The 9,821-nt window shown below is 43.7% G+C and overlaps 1 protein-coding gene across 6 annotated transcripts in view; it reads right to left on the minus strand.

Annotated features, from left to right (window-relative positions):
* Positions 1–8,028, minus strand: part of LOC114843888 (cadherin-24) — a 120,463-nt gene extending 112,435 nt beyond the window's left edge. For 2 of the 6 annotated variants that reach the window (XM_041067999.2, XM_055503645.1), the window contains exon 1: positions 7,764–8,028. The gene's annotated coding sequence lies outside the window, so the exon portion shown is untranslated. Of the gene's footprint in view, positions 1–7,564; positions 7,709–7,763 lie in introns of those variants that run through there. The other 4 variants (XM_029130716.3, XM_041068000.2, XM_029130719.3 and 1 more) reach the window with 3 other exon arrangements.
* Positions 8,029–9,821: the final 1,793 nt, after the last annotated feature.

The raw sequence follows: 9,821 nt of genomic DNA on the forward strand, positions 1-9,821 counted from the left end.
AGGGCTGCAAAGGTAAGTCAGCGCGGTTCAAACTGGGGGTTGATCCAACCCTTCCATTGCACATGTGCCCCAAAGGCTGCGTGCACTGCCATTTAAGGTTCCTTCAAGTTGGGGTCGGTGCCCGACCGAGCTTCGACCCGAGGCCAGAGCACCAGGCCAGTTCTGCTGCGTTATTATCATACATAACATCAGCAGCACAGCAGTGACACGCGGACGGCTCCAATCACCAAACTGCTTAGAGAATAACACTGAGACAATAATTCAAACATGGATCATTCTGTGTCTGTTGAGAGTCTAGACCTTCCTGCTGGACTTCTTTAAGACTTCTTTGAACACTTCGGGACATTTTGTCTGCATTAATTAAGCACATTAAATGAATTTTTTGGATTAAAGCAGCAACAACATAGCAGCTCAGTTTGTGCAGGCATATGTGAAGAAAAAAATGTTCTAAGACTTTAACAGCAATCAAACTCAAAAATAAACTTAAGGTGACTTTTGCTTGGTTCTGTAAGAACAATGCTGGAACCACTCTGCTCTCACAGACACTGCATGATAATTACTTCTACTATATCAATGTAGATAAATATTAATGCACAGAACCAATGAATTATGTAGAATGCTTTGGAAGGCAGCCGTGTACGATGGAAGGCAGCCGTGTACGATTGGACCTATCTACAATTGTCGCAGACGTGCCCTCACACTTTTAAAGACACAACCCTCAACCCTAAAGTGCCGACGTGCCCCTATTACAATTAAATCCTGCGCAGCCTGGAGCCCGGGCGTCGATGATTCATTTTGCATTTTATCAAAGAAGCAGGAGATCAGTCAGCCACCAGGCATGAGAAGTCTGCTTCTAATTGGCCATTCATCAAAAAGCCTTCTCAAGTAGATTGCAGTGCAGAAATATCAAGAATGAAAACTTAACTACATTAATTACACTACTGACGAAGCTCACGCTCTGCAGCCGCTCCCTCGTGATTCTGCAGAGGCTGAAAAACACACACCTGGAGCTCAGTCCCCGAGAGCAGCAACACGTAACAGGTGATGAATGTTTAATCACGGCACGGATCTATACTCGTCTATCAATTATACACTGAGCAAACATTCACTTTGCTTCTTTCTTTTTAGCTTCTAAATCCTGTCCCTGAGGTGCTGCCATTTCCTCGGCTCAATATCGTCCGTCAAGCTTCAAAAAGAGGCTTTCAACCATTTCACTTCACAGCATGTCCAGCGTGTCGTCTCAGCTCTGGTTTGAAAGGATATTGTAGTCACTCTGTCTCGTTTGTCTTTTTTTCACTGTAGTCATCGTCAGGACACACACAGATGAAGCTTTCGGAGCTCAACACGTGCAGGGAATTCTCTCTTTCATCCGTTTCCTGATGCACTCTAACTAGACAGTTTTCGGTCACGTCCCAGAATCATGAGGGTTGTTTTGCTTCGCGCACACACACACACACACACACACACACACACACGTGCCAAACAGACGCAAACAGCTGCACAGCCATTGACAATTCATCCATCTCTGAATCTCTCATTTTCTGGTTTGAGTATTTTTCCCCCCTTCAGAGCTGCGGGATCAGCTGGGGCCCCGCTCCTCACTAAGCAGTTGCCCAGAGGCCAAGAAACAGAGAGGCGACCGCTGGTAGTGTAATAACAGAGCAGATACGGGTTAAAACAGCCAAAAAATAGGGCTACGAGTAGACTCGTCTGCATGTTCGCACACACGTGCATATATATCTGCGTTCCCCTTAGGCACAGGGTTGATGAGAAAGAAATGTTCAAAGTAACACAGTGAACCTCGGATGATGTTTGATGTGTGGATAATGGTTTAGGTAAGGATATGCAGCGTTTTTTTTTTTTTTATTTCTGCGTGCAGGCTGAATAGAAGCCTGGAACTGTTTTGAAGACTTGAAAATGAAAAGCAGAAATTGTGAAATTGTGAGCTTTACGAAGCATGAGAAATGTAGCTCAGAAGTCTTGGAAGTGCAGACTGTTCCTAAAGTTGCCTGTCTGTGGAACCACTGTTCAGTGTCATATACTGTACTGTAAGAGCAGCACTTTGTGGGGATTGAATCCATGTCCTTGCAGACGCTCAAGAGCTGTGGACCAGGTGCTACAGCTATCTGTTCATCAATGTCATACACTAATTCAGGATGTAATGTGCCACTAAGTCCCTCAGAGGCTGAGGAGAAGACACCGTGTCTACACAGAGCGAGCTAAGCCCAGGCGGCGCCCTGTAGGACCGGCTATTTAACACAGGAATAAGCCAATTATCGTCATGGAGTCGCCAATTTACAACAGGCTTTACTCCGATCCTGCAGGACCCCCTGCGTTAGGGCCAGCAGATTAAACGCTAGGTCATTTATTGTCACCCACACACGTGCAGTTTATGCGACCTGGACATGAACATCGGCCAAGGAAACACCTCCACAGATGCTGTTACTGTCCCGCAAGCATAGCAGCGTTGTTCAGTAATCACATATGATAAAAATGAGCGAGTAATAAACAATGTAAAATATAATGAGTTATGCCAGGATCAGTTTCATATTCAAAAGAAATTGTTTAGAAAATAGTTATTTTCCTGAAAATGGTTAATTGAATTTCAACAGGCTGGTTGGAGTCATCAGCTCCGTATTAAAGTCATCTTACTCCAAACTGCATTAAACCGGTCAAGCTATTTAGTACGATTCTGTACGAACTGGATAAGGGCGTCAGTCAGAACCAGTGGAAGCTGAAAAAGTGGAATTCTACAGTGAGTATTAAACATTTGTATTGTACTGCAGCCTCAATGTGAGGTCACCACTGACAAACTGTAGTGATTACTGATTCCACATGTTTCTGTTCTAAGTATAGCTTCCTCTATGAGCAGAGATTTGACCCTGCTCATAGATTCCTGCCTCCTGATCCTTGCACATGGAAGTGATGTAAGCTGAGCTCTGTGCCTGATACACTTGTTCTTAGTCCGTCCAATGACTCTGAGCAAATATGGATTCAGGCGTGACCTGGAAGTCTGATTCTAATGTGTGTATGTTTATTGCGCTGTTCTTGTTAGTTTAATCTCTGCTATAGTCTTGTTTTTAAACACTTCGCCTCCCAGTACCCAGTTCACCAGTTATTTGAGTTCATGGGTATAGTCCTACTTTATCAGTGATGTGTGGTGTGGTTCTGCTGAGGCACTGACTCCTCCTGAATGTAGATTTACACTTATATTGTTAAAACAGAGAATCATTTTCACTGTTCAGCTGGCAGGAATTGTATTGATTACTGTTTTATGTCGTATGAGCTTCCTCTCACTCACAGGAAAATGTTTGGTCTAGAAGGAAAGGGTTTTTATAGAGACAATGGAACATATTTGATTTGTATCCTCTATGTGTTGATTACAATTTATACTCATTCTAAACAAAACTATCAATTTTATTTAAGTTTTAAGTTGTTGAGTTTAATACAGGTTTGCTCCTCATGACAATAACAAGAAATCGCATCACGTGTCAGCCTGTTTAGTGAAGGTCTGAGTATCAGACGGGGGCTCGTTGCTGCCTTACATCGAGTTTCTCCCCATATTACGACTGGGATATTACAGACTTCTGCTTGACGTTATCATAATCATATCATGTTTTTCAGTGCCTCCCCTGACTGCACGCCACTGCACTTTATCATATTAAATGACTCTGTGGAAAAGCTCTGCATCTTTGCAGCCTTTGTTAGGACCCGTGTGTGGCTGCTATTCTGCCCATGCACAGTAATAGTTAGTCTGAAACCACTGGGACCAAAGAATTTTTCATCTGAAACATGATTTCCAACAAAAACTCTGTTACCCAATGAAGCTCATCTGTGACCCTAACACATATTACTCTGTAAGGTGATGCTGAGAGAACCAAAATGAAAAGGCAAAAGGCATTAAAGCCATAAATAACAAAATAAAAATGTAATATAACCAAGCTCAGAATGTACATATTTCTACATATTACAATTCAATATTATATTTGAATAAGTATTAAAATTGAGAATTGAATTTCAAGTATTTCCAATTATATATGTTTATGAGATGACCTTGAGCAGACATGCTGTGTGAGAGCTGGTTTTAATACCTTCTTAATAACTACACACGTGTGTGCATCTGCTTTTAGAAGCCTGTCGCTGTTGCAACAACAGACAAAAATCAACATAAAGACATCGCATACCGGTCCAGAGACCCAAAGGTCCAGAGACACACAAAGCCTCATCCTGTAAACTCTAAACATAAACTTTGTTCAGTTCTTGGCCCTGATTCAGGGTTGGAAGCAGGATTCATGTCAGTTCACCAGTACAACAAGCCCATGACCAGCTCACATACACACAAGCACCAGTCAGAATTGCTTTCCGCTTCTGCCACTTCCCGACTCGCTCATTCTCGTTTCTACACAGTAGGGTGTGACTTTAAGTACACAGGCCTACATGCACATTCAGCCCAGGGCAGTCTTCTGTCTCTCTGTATAATAAGGTCTCCAGTGGAGCGAGCTGCTGTACTTTTTGACCAGAGGCCCATCCATTCAAACAGCCATCCGCTGCCTTCATACTCCAGCATCCCACTGCAAACTTTAGTCCACTGCTGCAGCAATGCAGACCTCCTGCTGGCAGCACAGAGAACCGCTGCCTGAACACACAATAATGACTGTAGATGTGTGCAGGTTCTAAACAGTATAAAGATAACGGTGATGTCTGTTTTTTGGGTGCTTCTCCTGAGCATGTGCATTCATACTGTGTGCGCATTTCCACATGCATGTGAAGTTGGTGAGAGAGCAATCAGACCATGACAGTGTCTGCAGCAGCATCCCACAGGCCTCCACCGAGGAACAACACCGCACTGATAGACACGGCCATTTCCTCTAAATGGCCACTCGCCTCCCATCTTTCCATCACCACCGGGGAGAGAATGACTTCATGTCTCCACACTGCACAGCTCAGGCTGGGGTCGTCGTGTCGAGCTCAATCTCTGCTGGGGACACTGGGGACGTGGTGCAGCATCAAGGGGAGATAGAGGGTGCAGCGGAGGCTGAAGCTCACCCTTTTTCTCCAGGAGATGCTTGCTGTGAATCCTTATTCCTAACCCGACTCACTATGAGCAATCACATGCCTTCAACTCTTTTGAGGCATGATCACCATCAAAGGGCCCTGAAGGAAGCTATAGCATATCACCCCTCACATTTTTAAAGGGAGCACCGGGGATGGATGAAAAACTCGTTCTCAGCCACTCAGCGAGTAAGTGAGTGGAGATGGTGTCGTAGAGCGCAATGACATGGAGGAAGCTCCAATTAGAACATAGAGATTCAGTTCACTGCAGAGATACAGGCTTTTCACGCCCCCTTCAGAAGACTGACACCAAAGGGAAACGCTCTGCCAAAGGTTTTACGCCTTTCGTTACACTTTCCATTTGCCTGGGATCCAGAAGTGGGTAGTACAAGCAGGATCTGAAGTCACATTAGATCTTGTGAGCGTCTTGTTTCCTTTCCTGTTTGAAACAGCCAGAGAGGGAGTTCAGCCATTAAATTATCTTTGTGCACAAGGGCCCTGGGGAATCCTTGTGTCTTAAGCGGTAAACGTTTATTTCCTTGTTCTCCGTGAGGATCCCTGGGAGGCCCGGTTGTCTGAGTCATTTCACTGAATTGTCAGCTAACGAATGATACGTGTCCATCGACTGCCACTCTGCCAGAGGAGAGCAGCCCCGGGGGGGCTCATCGTGGGGCTTCTGCCATTCTGTAGTCTTACTGATCGCTTACCTTGTCACACGTGTGTGTTTCTCATTGGGCTGGTCACACGTGACACGATTATTTCTTTCACGACTGGAGTTCTCTTTAAGATCGTTGCCATCACTGATGCTGTTTGATGGAGCCTTTAAAAGGAAACAGTCCAGCGCAGACTCTGGAACAGCATTAGCGAGTGATCTGTCTTACTGTCAAACCTTTCCGAGGCGCTCCTGGCAGGAGAGCCAGCGAAATATGTAAAAGCAGTGGGTGAAAGTGGAATTCGGCGTTTTCCTCTCCGTCCCAGCCACGCCATGTTTTATGCAGGTTCACTCACTAAAGCGTTTTGTCTCTCTCATTCACTCATTCACCTCTGCTCATTTTTCTCCTCTCTTTATCCTCCCACTCTCATTCATTTTATAGCTTTTCTTCTAATCTCTCCTCATATTTAGTTCGATCTCTGCCTCTGTCAACCTTTCATCTGCTCACTCATTCCTCTCTGCCCTTGATGTCCCCGAACCTCCCTCTCCTGCTCCTTGTTCTACATCAAAGGTGCTAAATGGTGTAAATAATGACTAATAGACTAAAAAGTGAGAGAGTGTCTACCCAAAAATCTTGCAATGTCAGTGATGGTTAGGTGAAATTTTCAAAAAGGTTCTCATGCAAACAACGTTCCTAAAAATATGCAAACAGTTCGGAACATCATCAAGAGTCACAGACACAAACATATATACTGACTGCAGCCCTGTGACATACAACAGTGATGCAAAAGCTTCCCATTTACACAAACACGGACATGATTGATCAGAGCCATTACATCATGTGACTGTGCAGGCATGTGTTTGTCATGTTTGTGTTACTTTTAACAAATGCAAGAGAACCCATGAGATGACTGCGCTTTCTACAACCGCTAGAAATTTAAAAATATATTTTCTTTCAAACTTTACTTCTACAAAACTATGGCACACAGCAGGTTGCAATAACCAATAGAACCTGAAACGGCAGGTCATAAATAAAGCAGGTGTGTGTAGGCAGTAGACGTTCAAAGTCTGGCACAAACATTATCACGCTCGTGCACAGCAGAAGGCGCGACGCATCAACGAAATGAACATGAAATCGCCAAATACTTATTATCGCCGACTCGCGCGGTCTCGTAATAAACGGATACAATTAAGCGGCTTCCAGCCGATCTGCCCTATTAGAGACTCGCTGAACCGCGGGAAACTGTGCATACGCTCGGAATGCAGGTGAAACATTTCCTCCTGCGTCTGCTCGATGTGTGACAGTCTGCCAGCCGCTGCCCCGGGCTGTCCTCCGGTAACGGCTGCTTGCAGACACACAGCACTGCGCACGTGCACGTAGTCAAAAATCCGCTCGCAAGCGTAAAAGCGCTGCGCCAGTTCAGTTTGCACAAACAGGTGACAGCCCCTGTTTCGCGCCTTCTAGTTGAAATAAAACACGAACTAAAATTATTATAAAGGAATTAATCAAATTAAACAGGCTACACTTGGTGGCGAAATTCCTCCACGTAAAATACACATCAGTGTGCGCCAGCCGACAGGTCTCTGCCTAAGAGGTCCTAATTACAACTAAGTGTTTTACCGTAGTTATTTATGAAATTGGCTCGACTACAACATTTGTTATGGTCTAACTACAGTTCACGAGTAATGTTAACGCAGAGATGTAAGAGATATTCTATAGACTCCGATCTGAATCCAAAAAATCCCTCTGGGATGTCACAAATACGCACGGACTCGGTCCGCACCTTGAGAATAAGCCACATTCAGATGAAAGACTACAATTACAAGGAAACACACACTGGAAAAGAAATATTAACGTACCGTAATGTAAAATGTGAATCACCGGTGAATGTCAAGCTGTGATGCCAAAGAGCAAACAGACCGAGAGACGCAAAAGCCAAATACCAAGCGATTGGAAAAGCGATCTGATCTTCACTCAGTCCGACCGCGGCATAAAGAAATCACACATGCCCACAATGACAGGATTATGTGGTTTTAGCCTAATACAGTGTGGATTTACCTCTGAACGTCGGATAAGGGACTGATTGTGTCTCTCCGTCCGCACTGCCCGTCAGCCGCTCACAAACTGAGTCCAAGAAGAACAAACGGTGTTATCGCCTCTCTCTCTTGCTCTCCTTCTCTCTCGCTCTTCAAAGATAGCGTGACTCTCGGAACGTTTACTCGCTCAAATTTACACGACTTTGTCTCGTTTTCCTCTCTTAATCTCTTTATCACTGCTCTCTCTCCCCCCCTCTCTCTCTCTGTCTCTCTGAAGCGATTATCACTGCTATTATGTCGATCATCAGTCATCATCACCACCTCCTCAACCACCGTCATCACCATGATCATCATCACCATCATTATCGTGGCATTATCTTTTTTGTCCTTAAAGGGGGTCACCATATGTAAATCTCTGTATAACAATACTAGACATTTTAAAAGATGGTATTGGTGATTGGTACTTTAAATAATGTTAAGTAGTCATTAGTTAATGCTGTATTGATCAGTTATAAGGCTTAATTAGTCAGGACTCACATTATTGGGTTTCTCTTTTACTAAGATAATGAGTTTGCGCTGCCACATATCAATAGTCATGCATTTTTTATCATCTTAAGAAAAACAACGCCAAGTACTTTATCACCATCACTAAATATTCACGTTACGACTTCATATCTTAATAGGAGGAAATGCTGTAACGGTATAATTATGTAACAGTTATCATCCTAATTTGGCTGCTGTCTCTTTATCTGCTATACAAAGGTACGCTACGCAGCATCAGAGCACTCTGCCACCAGCCCTAACTCTTCCTGCTCTGCTAGGCTCTTCAGATTCTTTGCCCAGTGCTTCAGCTAATTGTCATTCTACATTATGAGGATTTACAAGCAAAAACAAACTAACAGGACAGAAACAGTCTGAAATCTCTACATGGTGGAAGGACGAGTCCATCCCCAAACGTCTGCACCGCTGCCAGTGCTATTCAATCACTACTGGACAGTTCGACTGTGCTTATCGGCATTAAAACACGCTTTAGTCCGTCATACTTAAAATTATTTAAAATTTAGATCAGGCTTTCAGGCTACACACCAATGTTTTTCATAATGACTGTGACATCTGAGACAGCTCAGATTTTTATTGTAGTTAGCATTCAATCGCCACTTAACCGGCACCACCAAAAATCTGACCCATGACCTTCCTGATTTATGGTGTGTGTGCTAACCAATCATCAATCATGCTGGCTAATATATGCAGTGACAAACTGACAGCCAGTCAGCATGGATACAAATATTATCCATGTTTTATAAGACTGAAGGGAATTACGCACGCTTGATTGAATTGAGGATGTGTTTTCCCAATAAATCCCAAACTTTAACATACATTTGTCTGTAGATAAACACTGTCCCACAGGTTTGTTGATGCCCAGGTTTTAGACATGAAGCCTTGGAGATGTCAGCATTTGAATCATTACAGCTGGTTTTCAAAAGAGCCACCAGCTTCAATATTATCAACACGATATATGATTACAGGCCAGTGATAACATATTATAGTCCTGCTAATCAGAGCATCTTCATCATCGCTGTGGTCCTATTTCAAAAAGCTATTACCTCCATCACTTAAGCACAAATTACACTGCGTCATCCTAGGACACACATATCACACACATTTCATTAGGGTCATATATCCTCATCAGTGATTACACATGCACACAAGCCTGTCATCTGCACAGTACTTGTAGATCGACTCCAGCAGAAGCCCTCTGAAGAACAGAGAGAGGGAGAAGGAGGAGGAAGATGTATTTGTGACCATTAGAACAGTAAAAGACACAGACTGCTCCTTCTTTATTATAGATACAGAGCAGAACAGGGCCAGTCAGATGACAGGGCATGAAAGACCTGATTCATCCACCAGGGAGGGACTTGGTGTATACAACAGAGAAAAAATGCAGGGACAGGTGTATACTTAGAGATTTTGCACACGTTATTACTGAATGATGGAGTGTATGCTCACACTACCTAATTAAATAGAACATGTAGATCTCTGTGTGGGCTTCCTATTTCTTCCCTCTCACTGGCCAAGGTGC

Source organism: Betta splendens, chromosome 17 (assembly GCF_900634795.4).
Source record: "Betta splendens chromosome 17, fBetSpl5.4, whole genome shotgun sequence".
Taxonomy (NCBI): Eukaryota; Metazoa; Chordata; class Actinopteri; order Anabantiformes; family Osphronemidae; genus Betta; species Betta splendens.